This window comes from Momordica charantia (genome assembly GCF_013281855.1).
Source record: "Momordica charantia cultivar OHB3-1 chromosome 8 unlocalized genomic scaffold, Mcharantia_2.0 BLBB01000008.1, whole genome shotgun sequence".
In the NCBI taxonomy this organism is placed as follows: Eukaryota; Viridiplantae; Streptophyta; class Magnoliopsida; order Cucurbitales; family Cucurbitaceae; genus Momordica; species Momordica charantia.
In genome coordinates, this window is record NW_028275166.1 from 17,877,296 (window position 1) to 17,893,429 (window position 16,134).

At 37.1% G+C, this 16,134-nt stretch overlaps 1 long non-coding RNA gene across 1 annotated transcript; it reads right to left on the minus strand.

Annotated features, from left to right (window-relative positions):
• Positions 1-5,636: 5,636 nt before the first annotated feature.
• On the minus strand, positions 5,637-8,336 carry LOC111023613 (uncharacterized). The gene is made up of 2 exons (XR_002603160.2): positions 7,537-8,336; positions 5,637-5,965 (listed from the first exon to the last, which is right to left on the minus strand). It is a non-coding gene; the product is annotated as an uncharacterized LOC111023613 (long non-coding RNA).
• Between the last annotated feature and the right edge of the window lie 7,798 nt (positions 8,337-16,134).

Below are 16,134 nucleotides of genomic sequence, written 5' to 3' on the forward strand. Positions count from 1 at the left end.
ATGTCAAACACTCTACTAAAAAATAGTGCTGTCTAACAAATTCTACCATTTAAACAACCTACGGCTGAAGCTGCCATTTTTATAAATCGTGATAGCACTGCGACGTTGTGTTGTGGCGTCGGGGTGCTTCCTCCTCTACCAAAATAGCCCTGCAACCCCGCTTCTTCGATTCCGCTTCATTCTTGCTTCATCCTGACTCAGTCTAACAATGTTTTGGCTCCATGTTCCCAACAATCTCACACTTGGAGAAAAAATGGCTATCTCGCCTCTCATTGCAACAATAGTGTCCCTAATCTTGGCAAACGACCAAGGATCAGTTCTGACTATACCAACAGTAACTAATCAACATCTTCTTACACCAATAATAGCTCTACTATTGCTGCACCAATAATAGCTCTACTATTGCTGCACCAATAGTGTACAAACATCTTCTTGACGACATTCAATGTTCTATTTATGATTGCTTTTAGAATGGACAATTCTACGTGGTCTTGTCACTTATACGTTAGAGACACAACAACGTGCTCCCACTCAAACTATGTGATCTCCAACGCTTCCTTCTTTGATCACCCAACAAATCCTCAAGAAAGGCTTCTTTACTGATGACTTGGCCAACGAACCAAAGTTTGTTGCCAAGCTAGAGACTTGACCTTTGACTTTAGCATCAGCTGTAGTCATTCTACTAGATGTACTCTTTCACCTGTTTGACTTTATCAACTCGGCAACTCGTTTGCCAACTGGGGCTATAAACTGTCAGTCTACTAAATAGCATTGAACTATTCTTTTTTTTTTTTCGTTTCTCAACTTCCCTGTTATTGAACCCTGACTCATGGCAGATTCTCCTCATTTTTCCTAATTGCCATTACTGCTGGTTCTATCACATCTCCCTCTGAACCATCAGTATCCCTGTGCATAATCCATCTTTCTGATCCTTTGACAATGACAAATCTCGACACATGCAATAAAGCTTCTTTGTGGCCAACAACCACTACCTCATATCCTCTCATGAGTTTCCACATGTTATCTACAAACTCGGATATGTAATCTTCATCATCCATCTTCCATATACATAACAAATTCATTATGAAACTAGATATATATCTAACATCATGCAGAACTAGCTTGGTCCCATTGTCGGTCCTTAGACTAACATCCTCAATCCCTTTTATCTTTGAGAGCTTAACATTTCCCATCCTTACGTGCCATGATTGCCAGGAGCGACGAATGTAAAACCACCTTTTATCTGATGAAACGTGTACTAAGACTGCACTGTCCACTGCCCACTATGATTACTAGTCTACAAACGTTTTACTCTTAGCACAAGCTAGCAACACATCATCAAATTTTGTAGAAACTTTTGTTTCTTAATCCTCTTTAAACTTCCTACATGGTTTCTTGAAGTGACCCTTCTTATATGAGTAAAAACATTCAACCGCGCTGATCTCACTCTTCTGACTATGCCTCTGCTATATATTCCCATAATTGGTCTCCTATTTCCCGTTGTTCCAAATTTGTTAGGCTAGTTCCATAAAATTCTTCGTACCTAACCTAAATACGAAATTTCCACTTTCTTTCAAGCGAATCTTCTCAACTGTAACAACCCGTATTTTCCAATACGGTCATTCTGACAAAATGCAGAAGCGTAAACAACTAAACACTAAATTAACTGAAATACTTCTTTATTTAATTCGATACTATGACAAAATATAAGGACAAGTCCAACTTTGACACAAAAAAAAAAACCTACACTATAATAAAGCCAAAGAATAACTACCAGAACTAACTAAGTTCTCATAAGCTGAAAACAATGGAAAATACTAAAGATTTCAACTCCTCATGCCAGAACGCTATTCCTCAATCACCATCTGAGCAGTTACTTGAACCTTCATCTGAAAACATTTAGAAAACAGAAAAAAAAAATGAGTACAAAAATACTCAATAAGCAATTTCCATATCGAATTTCGAAATTCATTTTCCTTTCAAAACATTCGTAAACAAAAATACGAACAAATCAAAACTTCTAAAGTCCTTTAAAATATTTAATACAATTTTCAAAACTTTCAAAATAAACTAGATTTTCGGAAACAAAGTCTTCAAATAAGATAAAGTTTCCAGTCAATCAAAACAAACTTTCATTCTTTCAAAACAAACTTCCATTCATTCAAAACAAACTTTCATTCGATCAAACTTGAAATCCTTCAGAACAAACTTTCTTTCAATCAAAACTTTCAAAGTTCATTCTAAAATACTTGGTACAACTTTCAAACTTTTGAATAACTAAATCATTCAAACATTCAAAACAATCTTACATTGATTCATACTTTCAAAATCATAGTGGAAGGTTGCATTATTTTGGTAGCCTACATAACATATGTGGTTACCCGTCGGTAACACCAATCAATCAGAAGCTTCTATCAGAATTGTCGAATTAATATCGACCAGAACATAGTTGTCGAAATAATATCGACCAGAATAGAGTTGTCAAAATAATATCGACCAGAACAAAGTTACTTAAGTGTGAGGCCATGTGAGTGAATAACACACACATGAATCTTCATTCCCAAGGAATGCCAAACCACAAAAGTGCCTTCCCACAAATAAGCCAGAACAGAAATCCATCAATTCCAAATTAGGCTACTACCCCAAATAAGCAAAACGTTCCTCAAAACAAAATAATGGCATATCCGGATAGCCATATCATATCAATCAAAATATCTTTCAAATAAAATGCAAAAAAAAATACTTACTTTCAATATTAAAGTAATTCAAAACATTGAAATAATTTAAAATAAACTTTATCAATCCTCCAAAACATGATTTCAAATATTTCACAAATAAACAAAATATCAATTTCAAACCTTTAAGTAAATCTAAACAAAACTTTATCAAATCATATAAGAATACTTCAAATACTTTGCAAATAAACATAATATCAATTGTCAAATTAGTTTTCAAATCCATAATAAAACTTCAATTTCAAATCTTCATATCAAATCCAAAATACATTTTAGTTTTCGAAGGGATATGGTAAATCACTTACAACACTTTTCGAATGGATATGGTAAATCACTTACAATACTTTTCAAAGGGATACGGTAAATCACTCACAACACTTTTCGAAGGGATATGGTAAATCACTTACAACACTTTTCGAAGCGATATGACAAGTTACTTACCACACTTTTTCGAAGGGATATGACAAGTTACTTACCACACTTTTTCGAACGGATATGACAAGTTACTTACCTCTTTCAGAAATCCTACGAATCTAATTTACTTCTTCCTTGAAAGTTGTCAACTTAGAGGCCTAGAAACAACCAATATCCAAAATCAATTCTTAAATCCTATCCAAGGATTTAAAATTCAACCAATTACTAACTCAAATCTTATCTACCCAATTTTCCCATTCAAAACACTTTTTTTATGCAAAATAATTAGGGAGTATGGATTTGGGGCTACAAAACCAGATCTGAAAACTATGTTAAAAAGCCTCTAAATTCAACAATAACAAACTTTAAAATTAGAAGAATCGATATAAATTAATACGAACTAAATTTACAAAAAGTTTCTCAATAAAAACAAGCTGAAAAACCTTATAAACAATAGAAAATTTGGGGATTTTAAATCTGAAAAATTTTCTATTTTATAAAATAAAACTTCCAAGAAATTTCCATAAAAAACAATTAACAATTTACTAATTTTTATAGAAAAAATCAGATCTGAAAACCGTATAGAAAATCTTTAAAACTTGGTAAAAACATATAATTTTTCATGTAAAAATCATAACAACAAACTATAAATTATAGGATACAAATAGGTAAACTTTTTATGCAAAAAGAGTCTCAAAATAGCCCAAAAACACTCTTATAAACAAAAAAGATTCAAACAAAAAATTATGGAAAATTTTTAGGTAAAAAGTCCTTAAAATGTTTTATTCTAAAAAACAAAGACCTCAAAACTTTTCCCAATAAACTGAATTAAAGAACTACAAATCAAGAAAAATAAAACTAAAACAATGAGGAAGAAAATCTTACCGATCTTTGAGAAAAAATACCAAAACTTTTTGAGAGAAAATTAGGTATAGCAGTTTAAGAAAAATAAAACCTAGTGTTTAAGGGCTTTTATAACAAATCCTAATAAATCCTTATTTAAAAAGGATAATAAAAAAAAGATTTAATAAAACTTTTTCTTTTTATTTTTTTTAAATTCTAAGAACAAATTATCTTTTAAAAAAATAATTTTTATAACAAAAATTTATATTTTTTGAGGAAATAAAGAAAACAACTAAATAAAAATAATAATTTAAATATATATATTTCGGTTGTTACATCAACAATCATAGTATCACAGATCTCATGAAATTTCAAGCTCTTGTCCCCAATGAATTTTACATAGTCGTAATCATCATTTCCCAACTATTAAGCAAAGAAGTAAGCAAAGCTATAACATTTACCTCATAACTAAACATAATCTTCACAGACACCAATTGATTCATCAGATTAGTGACCTCATTTATGTGGTAGTTGACCGACCCCTTGTCATCTATGCAAATGTAAAAATATCTTTTAACGAGATGTACCTTGTTGTTCGTAGAGGGGGTTTTCATATATGTTCTTCTATGCCTCCATCAAAACCGTCACCGTTTATAGTTGCAACTACCTGTTCATCAATTTCTGCTCATTCGTCATTATCCCATCTTGTCATTCCTTCAAGGTTCTATGTATCTTCTTGTAGGTCGAGTAGCCTTCCGTCTGCATCTTTCAAAATCCAAAGTTCTTGCCGTTAAATCCAATATCCATTCGAAACGGGACTTTTCACTGAATCCCATGACGTTGAATGTTATAGCTTTAATACCACTTGTTGGGAAAAAAATATCTACTACTATGCGCACAACAAAATAGCGGAGATTTATTGTAATGCCCCAGGATTTTCAACAACCCAACGGGGACCATTACTAAAAGCCACCTAAAAAGTCTCATTCGTACTAGAGAATTAAACCACGAGACATACTGTTGTTTTGTTCTCACTTAAATGCTTCCTAGTAAAGCAACTAGGAGGTCACCCAACCGAAGATTGCTCAAAGCTAAATATGCTTAACTTTGAAGTTCTTATGATTGAGCCACCGAAAAAGAAGATGAACCTTGTTGATATAGGCAGTGACTATCAATTCTTTTAAGCCTTTCTTGACCATTCTTCCATGATCTCAGGATCCCTCTCATTCAGATGTGGTATCGATTCATTCATGTACCTCTCCTCTCTAGTCGGGCGTCACATGACTATAACACACCCGAATTTTGATAACTTACACGGGGAACGTTACTAAACTTATTGTTCTATACTTCCTCCCAACACATAGGCCTAAACGAACTTAGATAATTTATCTTTTTATTTGCTAATTCATCCTTTCATTTACTCAACTTAAACCTGTGAATACTGCACTTAATAAATGAACGAAACAACTTGTCCTCCATGGACAAGCTACACACAACTCTCCTATTTAAGTCCAAACAAAGCTAAATTGAGTAAATGACGATAAACCAACAATAACCTACTCAACAGAAGCATAACCCCGCAAGATGATAACGAATCAACTAAGCAAATAAATCCACCACGCTACCACTACGCCATTCTGATAATAACACCAAAACCAAACAGTTAATCAATTCTTCAACCTTTCCAAGTTAGCAAATCCAATAACGTTAAACATACTCCCTAAGCTTCTCAACTAAACCAAAAGCCCAATCTTTACAAGAGTCCAAACTTAAAAGAAAAGTCTTCTAAAACATTTCTAATAACTCCTTGAACTTTACACAAATCAATGCTCAAAACAGAGGACATAAACTAAATCAATAAGAACTCTTAACAACCAATTTTAAACAAGTAAAAAACTAAACGGAAGCTAGTTATGGTCATTCTTCTCGAGTCTCCTCCGCACCATCACCATGATCGTAACCCGTAATCTCACCTAAAACAATAATTGCAGGGGGGTGAGTACATAAATACTCCGTAAGTAGCTCTCTCTAACTATACACAAACAACAAGCTCAACATGGAACATTCATGATAAAATATTAAACTGACATCCATGCATTAATAAAACGTAACACTCATTAACCCACACATGTAGTGAAAGTAACACCGACAACAAGGCCCGCTAGTAGCCCTCACTAACTGTACACAAACAGCATGCTCGTAACCGCGACTAACAACAAAATACGATAGCTAGTAACAATGTAATGATAGGTCATAACGGTTATCAATACACACACGCAAGCATACAAGGTATCAAGACTCACGTAACTTCGATCACACGGCCCGTTGATCTGTAGTTCCTCCAAGCTAACTCAATCCCATCACACTATGTTAGTCCTCCAAGTTTAACTCTTTGAATCGTATTGGCCCTTGACCTTTTGTACCCAAGGCCTCGACACTCCTCTTCAAAAGCTTGGTGTTCGACTTTGACCTTTATACTCGAGGTCTTAAACTATGCATCGACCCTTGACCTTTTGTACCCAAGGCCTCGACGACTACTCAGCGTATTGGTCCTCGACCGCCACCACGTCAAGACCCAATACTACACATGAACTAGACTCATCATGCCGACCCCCGACCTTTTGTACCTGGAGCCTCGAAACTCATCGCTACCAATACTACCCTATTGACTCCTGACCTTTTGCACCCACAGCCTCGACACCCAGTAGTGACGTAACAGCCTCGACCATTTGCCCCTGAGGCCTCGAACTGTGCATCGACCATTGAACTTTTGTACCCAAAGCCTGGACGACTACTTAGCGTATTGGTCCTTGACCGCCACCACTTCAAGACCCATTACTCATCATAAAAAAGACTCATCATGCCGACCCCCGACGTTTTGTACCCGGAGCCTCAACACCCAATAGTAACGTATCGGGCCCCGACCTTTTTCACTTGGGGCCCTAACAGTCATCCAATATCCTTTTCATAGCAAACCAACATTGACATCCCCTTCCTAGTTGTCAATAAGGATCATAGCACAAGTCATCACATCATGCTAGTCACACGAAGAAAATCCAACATGTTTATATCAAGTCAAATGTTACCACAATTAGTCTTTCCATAATATTAGGCATTCTACTCACATCTTTAGCAACAACACACCACTTTCCATCATGCCAAAAGATGAAGCAAAGCCAACATATTTTAACCGACAAGTATAATACATGCTTTATGTCCAAAAATCATTCCATAACACTAACCCACGACAAGCCAGTACATATTATCAAACTAGAAATAGCATAAAGGATTAATCAACATATCCGATAAAATCGACACACCAGTCACACTCATAAAACATAAGATCCAACGAGTGCCTCACAACATTCTAGTTAATACAACTAATCTAGTTTAGCAACAATAGTCAACAAATTAAGAAAGCCAAGTCCAACCTTGACAAATATAATAGGATCATTTCCAGAGTCAAGCACAACAAGACACAAAGCCTGCATCGATTAATAAAACTGGACATACAAGTTTAGAGTAATGAAAAACAACAACGCACCTCTGGTACTACTTCATCGCGCCTACAAGCTCCTAACATTTGCGTTGGCTCGAAACCCATTGAACCTCGATGAAAGATAGCGAACATGTTGGGGCTTGTAAATCCAATGCCAACAATGTCTGGGTAAGTGCCTAATAAATGTCGAAGGAGGTGGGCACCATGAAATCAACTTCGTTCAAGCGTGGGTCACCTCTAAAAGTCGTCGAAATGAAGAAATCTTCACGAATCCACTATTGTTCACGGGGAGGGCTGTCGCGGGGTTCCGAGAGCCGCTGCTCGTCGACATGAGTTCTGGCCACCGTGGGTTCGACAGATCTGTCTAAGACGCCGCTAGTAGGACGCGGTTGAAGCTGCAGCACCGTCGTATCCGTGGTCGAAGTCTCGTACTTCTACAATCGATACTAGAAATCAAGCATGAACGAGGTTGCGCCGCTGTTGAAGATCGACACTGCTGCTGTTCGAGGAATGCCGGCGTGGTCTGCTTCATTGCCGGTGGTTATTAGGCGTCGGTGCTGCAGATTTCACCGGAGGAATCCATCGCAACTGCTGCAGACGCTCGGGCTCGTGAGTTGTTGTAGATCAAAGAATCCTGTCGCAAATTCACAGTTTCGTGTTGTCATTCGGTTGCTGCTGGAGGATCACTGGCTGCAGGAAAAACTGGGTGGGGTGGGGGGCGGTAGGAGTGTTGGGGAAGAAAGAGGAGAAGAAGAAGATGGGGGCTAGGGTTTTTGATTTGTTTTCCTTTGTTTTCTTTTTTTTCTCCAAACAAAATAATCCAAAAATAAACCAACAAAGATAGGCTAAAAGTAAACGGGGGATTTTCCTATTCTTTTCCAAAAAGATAACTCATTTAAAATGGTTTGGGAAATTTATTTAAAAGATTAAGTTAATTTTTAAAACCCGAGAATAAAGATCTAAAATAGAAAAATTAAATTTCTAAAATTTTGAATTCAGATTTAAATAACATTTTCCTCTCAAAAATTCGAAAACTTAATTTATCTTAATCCAACGAAAATAAACTTAATTCTAATTTACCCAAAATTAGAACTCCAAAATAGAAAATCCAAGAATTTAAATGATCAGCTCCAGGGAAAAATCCAAAGACTCGATTTATATCTTAAAATAAACAAGCTAGAGAACGCGGGGTGTTACACATACAAACTATGACAAACTCTCACCACGCTTCCGCTGCGCTACTCTGAATAATAACACTTACAAAAACTTGCACTAAACAAACCAAACACCACTAAAGTTCTAACGAAACTCAAATTCTTCACACTTAATAATTTAATAACAATCCAACCTTATAAAACTTCTCAATGAAATAATCTTCATTGATCATAAACCATTCACTGCACGAATCTAACTTTCACAAATAGCAGCGAAGCAAAAGCTAACTCAAGTTCAACTTGAACAAATGTATTATATTGATAAATATCCTCAACAGATTACATCACCATAGTTCAAGTAGCTAAACAAAATTAATATTCTAAGAATAACGAACTGTCAATCCTAAAACATCCCCTAAATAAGGAACTTAACAAAATAATTTATTAATCTAATAACAGACTCAAGCTACAAATAAACAACTATAACTATCATATTCAAATTGAAACTTAACAACGCAGTGTTAAATGGTCTCTCTAGTTAAGTCTCCTCCTCGCCATCACCGTCCCAAGAGTTTGCTCGATACTTGCAAAACTGGAGGAGAAAAAGAGGGATGAGTACAACCACAGTACTTAGTAAACAGTCCATACCTGAAGGTTACGCACAAACAACATGCTTACCACAAAGAGGTTCAAACGGCATGTTTATCAGTTCATCATACTTTACATAATAAGAAAATAAACATACATCTAAACATGCAACCTACATGCATATACACCATCGCATCTCAACTCACTAGTACTCTTTCCTGTTTCTCTATGACTTTCTCCTTTGAGTCGTACCGAACCTTGGCCTCGCATAGCCAAGGCATCGAGATTTTCTAAACTCACTAGTTCTCTTTCCTTTACCTCCAAGACTTACTCCTTCAAGTTGTACGGACCCTTGACCCCGTATAGTCAAAGCATCAACACTTCTCTACAGCGCTTGGCGTTCCACCCTTGACCACACATGGCCAAGTCCTCGAACTGTGCATCGATCTTTGGCATTTATCCTCAAGGCCTCAACGTCTACTAGGCATGTTGGTCCTTAACCGCCACCACATCAAGACCCAACACTACTCATCAATAGAATCACTGTGCCGACCCCGACCTTTGTACCCGGAGCCTCGACACTCATCTCTACCAAAGTTGGGGTATCGATCCCCGAACTTTGTAGCTGGAGCCTCGATACCCAACTAATGGCGTGCCAACCCTCTGGCCTTGTTACTCATCCACCCACTTCATTATATCTTAAAACTCTCACAAGAATCCTACTTGCTCTACGCCATGCCTCATGCACCAATAATTTCATAATAATCCAATATGCGATACACCAAAATGTTCTTACGAAGATACCAATCAATTTAAAATAGTCCAGCATGATCCAATAGCTCCAACAGTCACGGTTCACAGAAGAGGCACAACCAACAACTTAACCAAAATATAATCAATAGATACCTAGCATACATCAAACACAACCGATTTCTCACAAATATTCAATATGCTTCCGAAACAACAGATTATAGTACCAGTATACAATTTTCATCATGAAAACCAACTAAGACACAACAACTATTCAAACATAGCCATCCAAAATTACTTGGTTACAATTTATTCACACAACCACATAATTTTCCTAAGATATATCAACAGTTTTATAAACAATGACTTTTACGAAATGATAACAATGACAACCAATCATGCAAATACCACACATAGGCACATGAGCAAACAACCATATCATATCAGCACACAACAACCAATCCCTCAAGTAAGAAACTACTTACAGCAAAGAACCTAACACTCCTAAGCTTCGCTGAAAAGTTCCTAAAACAAATGAGATTACGTTTCAGGTTAGAATCCGAACAAAACCACTCAAACCATCTAACAGCGGGTTTAAGCGAGTAATTACTTACTAACTCACACCGAACGCACTTTTGTTAAGAGTGGGTCCGCCGAAGGGGTTGGGCATCATAAAACAGCTTCGTACAAGGGTGGGTAACACGAATTGGGCTACGTTTGGGTGTGGGTCACCACAAAAAACCATCGGAATGCCACTGTCCACAAAATCCAGCACTGGAGACGTGCTACTGATGCTACTGAGCGCGATCTAGGTGACAGGGTGATAAGAAAACAATAGCCAATTGGATTTAAGAACCCTTATGGTTATGCAAACCCCTAGATCACAAATACTAAAACCCCCAAATCAAGATGTTTTCAACCCAAGGAAGAAGTTAGAACGAATTTACCTTGATGATCAAGATCAAGAGTAGAGAAAACTTGTTTCAAAACTCAAGATTCGAATCTTTCCACGAGTTCGCTTGATCAAGGCTACTTGAATGATTCTAGCATGCAATTCTAAAACACAAGAAATGCAAAGGAAAAGCTCATGGCTCAATAAGCTTAAATTTCATTATCTTAAAACTCAAATCTCAAATCTGTTTTTCCAAAGGAACAAGCTAGGCTATTTATAGCCTCCAAAACAACCTTTCAAGTAACATTAAAGAATTGTAAAGGTTGTAACTCCCTACTACATCAATACCATCACCACCACTAACTCAAGTGTAACTTAAAACTCATAAATGAAATGTTTAAAACTGAAAATACAATTAAACATGCTTTAAATCCGAGAATGAAACTCCTCCACCATAAAACCAAGAAGTTGTAACCTTCAAAGAGTGAATGAACTGGATTTTGAACTACTTTGAAGTCTTGTTCGTTTAATGCATCTTGAGTTCAACTTAGATTTCAATTAATGCAACTTGATTTTGTAGTAAATGAAGTTGGACTTGTTCTTGACTTCATTCAACGCAACTTGAGGTTGCCATAAATGATACTAGAGTGGATTTAATGCAACTCCACTTTGTTGTCAACTTGGACATAGAATTCTCCAGCAACTTCCTTTAAATCTTGAGGACTAAGACACTTTGGTTCATATCATCCTCCCTTTCTTCAAAAGGATTCGTCCTCGAATCAAAAGATCTCCTACATCAAATGGACAGAAATCAGCAGCATTGAATATGTAATCTTCATCAAACTCGCCGTGTATAGCACTCTTAAAATCATCAAAAGTCAAGTGTATATCTCTACATGGGGTTCCTCTTCAACTTCTTTCCAACAGAAAATCGATCCTTCCAATAGTGTCTCCAAACCCAATAAGACGGTTTGAACATTGTATGCTTCTTGCCATGAATGAATTTAGAAACAAATTTGGACTTTTGGTTCTCACGAGATGTTTCAGCCTTGTAAACCACATATTGGCTGCCATTGTGTACTTTGGAAGCATTCTTTCGTTCAATCTTCTCAATGAGTGTTCTAGCCTCCTATAAAAATTCAAGGGGAAACACTATACCAACATAGTTTAAGCTCTCCCCTAGATAACAAGTGTCTTTGTACAAAAGATCAAGAATTTTTTGTTTTGAAAATAAAACATAGTTGGCATCACAAACTTTTTCAAACAAGCTTACATTCTTGGCTTTTCTCTCATTTTTCTCTTTAGGCCATAGACTAATCTCATGCGTCTCTTTCACACAACATTCATTTTCAAACAATTCACATGCTTTTGTCTCGACCTCATGCGCCTTTTTCCCTAACATACACACAACATCATATGCTTCCTTAGAAGCCGGTGTTACAATAGTAGAAGTATTACAATCAAACAATTCTTTGCAATCTAGTTGCCTACTAAGTAAAACACTATTAGCATACATTGGCACTAGGTCACGAACTATGTCTTTTTGAATTTTATCACATTCTACCTCAACAATAGGCTTAGATTCAGTAGGTAAACTAACCGTCTGGAAAGATAGATCAATCTTTGAAATTGGTTTACATTTAGTATACCTTGTAGACTTCCTTTTGGAGATGTTTCTCAATCTTTATGGCTATTTGCACCATCCCTTCTAAATCCTCATAAAATTGAAGATCCAGTCGTTCGGCAATCTTCTTCTTAAGTCCTCTTAAGAAACGAGCCATTGTAGCCTCCTCAGCCTCATAAATATCAAACTCCTTAAGCAACATTTGCATCTCCATATAGTAAGCCTCCACACTTTGGTTCCCTTATCTCAAAGATTTCAACTTATGGAAACGATTAGGAACAAAATGCTCTCTCATTAAATGCTTAAGAACATACCATGAGTCTATTGGACGCTCAAGGTTCCTCCGCCTACTCAAAATTAATTTATCCCACCAAGTAATTGCATAATCTCGAAGTTGAGCAACAACAAGTTTTACCTTTCTTTCATCACTTAAAGGATAATAATCAAAGACACTTTCAACTTGCCTTTCCCATTGAATGTATTCCTCCGGGTTTGACCTACCATAGAACATAGGAAGTTTAGGCTTGATGCTTCCCAAGGTATGATCAACATTATGAACTCCTCTTAGATTTCTCCTTTGGACAGCACTGAAACATCCACCATATTCCCTTCCTTCGGCCTCCCAATACTCCTTATGGTGGAGTGAATTATTACTCCTCTTTTGCTTCAAATGGGTTGGTTGTCTTTCAATAGATTTGAGTCTCGAATCCAACCTTCGGAGCGTCTTTGTCAAATGCTCCATATTGTGGAAAAACGTTGTAAAATTCTCTTGCTGAGACATGGCTGCAACAGAAAACAAAGTAACAAAGAAAAAACAGACCTCACAAGCACTCCCTCACGTGTTTACACTCGTAAAGGTATAGTCACTCGTGTTTACACTGAAAACAACAACACTCTCAAGAAACTCACAATATCACTTGCATAAGCCAATGAGCAAAGTTTGCAACTCAAGTGGTTAGATATAACACACAAAGAAAACACTTAAATAACTTGATATAGGAGTAAATTCAAGACTCAAATCAGAAACAAGCTAAAGAAGAAAGAAAATGACCAGAATAATTAAGATGGCACAAGATGAAAATTTAAAAGACCAGAAAATGTAACTCTTGAACAATTAAGGCTACTTTGAGATTTGATGGAGTTTAATTCAGCCTTTTATAACATATATGAGTTACACAAGAAAAACATCATGAGCATTGAACAACAAATTGCTGGAAATTAATTAAGACAATTGTAACCGCAAAGAATTTAATGAGTAACTGTTAGTTGTGGAAATAAATCAAAACATAACTGATATGATTTAATACCAACAGCCAGATTAACACAAATAGGCAATTTCAACAGCACAACTCAGATCTAGCATGCTTTGCAACTTAAAAAAAATAACGAACAAAGAAGAACATAGGCTCTCGGGTAGAGCAGTTTCCAGAACAGAATGTCAATTTTCGAACTTTTCACCCAGAAGCAAATTGAATCAGAAGATATGAAAGAAAGAAAAGTTGTAGGTAAGACAGGGATCTACAAACTCATAGAAGACAACAAGACGAAATGAATAATGGAAATACAATTTTTTTTGTATTTTAGATACGTGGACAGAATGTAACGAGATGAACAATAAGAACAAAAATTTCAAAACAAAGAACAAGAAGAGCAATACGATAACGGAAACATATATCCGATCTAGAGCCTAGTGCTCTGATACCAAATGATAAGAAAACAATAGCCAATTGGATCTAAGAACCCTTATGGTTATGCAAACCCCTAGATCACAAATGCTAAAACCCCCAAATCAAGATGATTTCAACCCAAGGAAGAAGTTAGAACGAATTTACCTTGATGATCAAGATCAAGAGTAGAGAAAACTTGTTTCAAAACTCAAGATTTGAATCACTCCACAAGTTCACTTGATCAAGGCTACTTGAATGATTCTAGCATGCAATTCTAAAACACAAGAAATGCAAAGGAAAAGCTCGTGGCTCAATAAGCTTAAATTTCATTATCTTAAAACTCAAATCTCAATTCTGTTTTTCCAAGGGAACAAGCTAGGTTATTTATAGCCTCCAAAACAACCTTTCAAGTAACCCAAAAGAATTGTAAAGGTTGTAACTCCCTACTACATCAATACCATAACCACCACTAACTCAAATGTAACTTAAAACATATAAATGAAATGTTTAAAACTGAAAATACAATTAAACATGCTTTAAATCCAAGAATGAAACTCCTCCACCATAAAACCAAGAAGTTGTAACCATCAAAGAGTGAATGAACTGGATTTTGAACTACTTTGAAGTCTTGTTCATTTAATGCATCTTGAGTTCAACTTAGACTTCCATTAATGCAACTAGAGTTTGTAGTAAATGAAGTTGGACTTGTTCTTGACTTCATTCAATGCAACTTGAGGTTGTCATAAATGACACTAGAGTGGATTTAATGCAACTCCACTTTGTTGTCAACTTGGACTTAGGATTCTCCAACAACTTTCTTTAAATCTTGAGGAGTAAGACACTTTGGTTCATATCACGGGGAAGTTGTTGCCACCATGGGAAGTCGTGCACGGGGATGCCGCCCACCAAGGAACATCGAATCCGCCAGGAAATATAGCAGGACTTTTGGAATCTCACCAGGAACCACTGCTGCTGTCACCGTCAACTACCGACGCCCTTCAAAATCGTGCAGCCGCCGAAACACGTACCTCTATCACGTCCGTGGCTGCATCGTCGGGGGGGGGGGGGGGGAAGAGGAACGCTGCGAATCGCTGGATCTAAAGCAGAAGTCGCCGGATCTGCTCACCGGAAGGCAGCGCGTTGCCTGGTGATGCACCAGACGCAGGATGCGTCGTTGCTGGGCTTGTAGTTCGCCATTTGACGCTGAACAACTTGTGTCGCCTCTGGAACGTCGTGGTAAACACTAGAGCTAATTGAAATCATGTCGTTGTTGCTGTGGGTTCATCAGAGAATGCCAAATCTGGGTGTTTGTTGCTGTCACGCCACTACCGATAACACTGTAGCCTGTGCAGGATCGTGTCGTCGTTCGACTGGGGAGATTGCTGGATGTCCGTGAAAGGGAGTCGTGAATTGTTGCTACTCACGCTGCACCGCCGTCTGAGGTCGTCGGAGGAAGGGAGTGGAGGGTGGCGGTTGGGCAAGAGAAGAATAAGAGGGGAAGGGAAAAAGATGAGGAATTAGGGCGTGCGATAGAAATTGTAGAATTTAGGATGGCTAAGCTGAGTGCTGCAAGATTGCTGAGAACGATGTTGAAGTCTAAATATAAGAGTTTTATATGGGAGCCTATGGAACCCCAGATGCTCTAGCACATTTGACTGTGTAGTAACTGATTGCACCAGTTTTACCGTGTCTTTATAGCTTCCAGGTGCCGCTTGAATTTTAAGGACCCGATATAAATAGGAAAGAGGATCCAGTCGCCATAGGAGAGCTAGAGAACAGATAATAAATTTGGGCATTGAAATGAGAGAACATTCCTTACCCATTTCGAGGAGGAGTCGACGAAGAATAAGTCGAACCTTGCGTCATCACTGAGATTGGGGAACCTTCACTTATGCAGAAGCTCCTTACTCAATGGACTTCATTTCTTCTCTACCCATTGTTTTATTTTCTTTTAGCATGAACTAAACC